This window comes from Pseudorasbora parva, chromosome 3 (genome assembly GCF_024679245.1).
Source record: "Pseudorasbora parva isolate DD20220531a chromosome 3, ASM2467924v1, whole genome shotgun sequence".
Classification (NCBI taxonomy): Eukaryota; Metazoa; Chordata; class Actinopteri; order Cypriniformes; family Gobionidae; genus Pseudorasbora; species Pseudorasbora parva.
In genome coordinates this window covers 64077177-64079676 of record NC_090174.1, presented here as the reverse complement: position 1 = coordinate 64079676, position 2500 = coordinate 64077177, and the positions used below count along the sequence as shown (strand labels likewise).

Below are 2500 nucleotides of genomic sequence, written 5' to 3'. Positions count from 1 at the left end.
CATCCATCCATCATTCATTGTTCCATCCATCCTTCATTATTCCATCCATCATCCATCTATCTATAGTTCAATTCATCCATCCATCATTCTATAATTCCATCTATTGTTATATCCATCCATCCATCATCCATCCATCCCAATGAATGCATATATATATAATGAATATAATATCAGGTAATTTATAATACTAAACTAAAATGATCTATAAATGTGATCATAGAGCACGCGATGGGTTCATTGGGAATGTTGTCGTCTGCCTCCTGTATTTTGATTGTTTTGATGCTGTTGTTTTGGCTTATTGTCGTTCGCTCCACATCAGCGTCTGCAGTCGTTTCTCTTCCTCAAGTGGACAAACATCACAAACCCATTTTATTCCAATAATGATGCTGGACGTCTGATCAGCGTTTGCTTTCGAACAGGAGAGCTCAGACTCCTATTGAGATGAGCCCGATCGATATGTCATTTTCCCGGCGAAATGAGCCTTTCATTCTTTTTGGGAGGAAAAAAAAATCAGCCGGATTGGGGACTGTGGGAAGCGGCGCTCGGGTTTGCCTTTAATCACGACAGTACGTCCATCTTCACGAGCACTCGTCTCAACAATGACTGAGGCTGATTTAAGGCTTTAATGATGCTCTCAGGTAATGGCCTCCTTCTCTCTCTCTCTCTCTCTCTCTCTCCCTCCCTCCGTCTATCCTGAGGTCTCATCTTAAGCTGCTCTGCTTTGGCTACAGATTTGACAGGATTATGTTCATATATCGGCTGTCGTCTGTGTTTGGATGGCGGGATCTTCTGCTCGTGTGCTTGATTCATTTCCAGCAGTTTTGGGAATCCATCTTATCCTCTATCTGGTGCTCTGTGTCAGTCTTCACACACACTACATCCAGCTGTGTGTCCATTATTTGATATAATGTTTGCTATTATTGATGCTGCTCTGCTGTACTCTTCACACTCCGCTCTGTTTGTGCCGAGAATGATAAAGGTTAGGTTGGTCTCGTCACTGACGACCAATCAAATCAAAGAAGGCGTGGGTTAACGTTAGTGTGAAGTCCAGTGCACCGCTTTAGTTATAGGTGTGTATACACGGTGTGTTAATAGGCCAGAGGAGAACACCTCGACTGAGTCTGGTTTCTCTAAGGTTTATTTTTCTCCATCATGCCCTGATGGAGTTTCGGTTCCTTTGGTCGCCTTTGGCTTGGCTTGCTCAGTTGGGGACACTAACATTATGATCAAAGTTATTCAACTAAATATACAAATAAAGTCTATGAATTAGGTCTTATTTAATTCTATAAACTATAATACTGATCTGCCAGCATTGTCTCTCTCTGATAAATTAAAATAAGCTGATAACATCACTGTTTACTCCAGAACGACTGTACAGCCAAATCTAATTCTGCTGCAGTATTGTCCTGTTTAACACTGAAGCTGCTCTGACACAATCGGCGCTGGAGAAGAGCGATAGAAATAAAGATGATTGATTGATTGATTATAGCAGTGAATATAGTTGACTCACACTTCTATTGAGTTAGAGAAGTGTGAGTGTCGTAAAAGTAACATTTAATATTTGACAACTGTTTATGACAAAAGTGCAAATGGAACAATAGGACAATAGATTGGTAGAAGAATGGACTGTTGGAACAATGGGTTGATGGAACAATGGCTGGATAGAGGGATGGAGGGAAAAATAGATTCATAGATGAATGGATGGATGGATGGATGGATGGATAGATGGATGGATAAATGGATAAATGGATAAATGGATAAATGGATGGATGGATGGATGGATGGACGGACGGACGGATGATGGATGGATGGATGGATGGATGGATGGACGGACGGACGGACGGACGGATGATGGATGGATGGATGGATGGATGGATGGATGGATGGATGGATGGACGGACGGACGGATGGATGGACGCATGGATGGATGGATGGATGGATGGATGGATGGACGGACGGACGGACGGACGGATGATGGATGGATGGATGGATGGATGGATGGTTGGATGGTTGGATGGATGGATGGATGGATGGATGGATGGATGGATGGATGGATGGATGGATGGATGGATGGATGGGTGGAACAATATAACAATAGATGGAAAAAAATTACTAGTTTTGTGGACCAGGGTTACCTTTGAGTAAACTGAATATTATAATCCGGATCTGATCTGGATTCAGAGCATGTGATGGGTTATGCTGGTTTATAATCCGGATCTGATCTGGTTTTAGAGTTTATGATGATTTATGCTGATTTCTGTAATGGGTTCTGCTGGTTTATAATCCGGATCTGATCTGGATTAAGAGCATGAGATGGGTTATGCTGGTTTATAATCCTGACCTGATCTGGATTCAGATCATGTGATGGGTTATGATGGTTTATAATCTGGATCTGATCTGGTTTTAGATCATGTGATGGGTTCTGCTGGTTTATAATCCGGATCTGATCTGGATTCAGAGCATGTGATGGGTTATGCTGGTTTATAATCCTGACCTGATC

The 2500-nt window shown here is 42.1% G+C and overlaps 1 protein-coding gene across 1 annotated transcript in view; it reads left to right on the top strand.

Moving 5' to 3' along the window:
* dcc (DCC netrin 1 receptor) overlaps positions 1–2500 on the top strand; it is a 284296-nt gene that overhangs the window by 145779 nt on the left and 136017 nt on the right. The window lies entirely within an intron of this gene.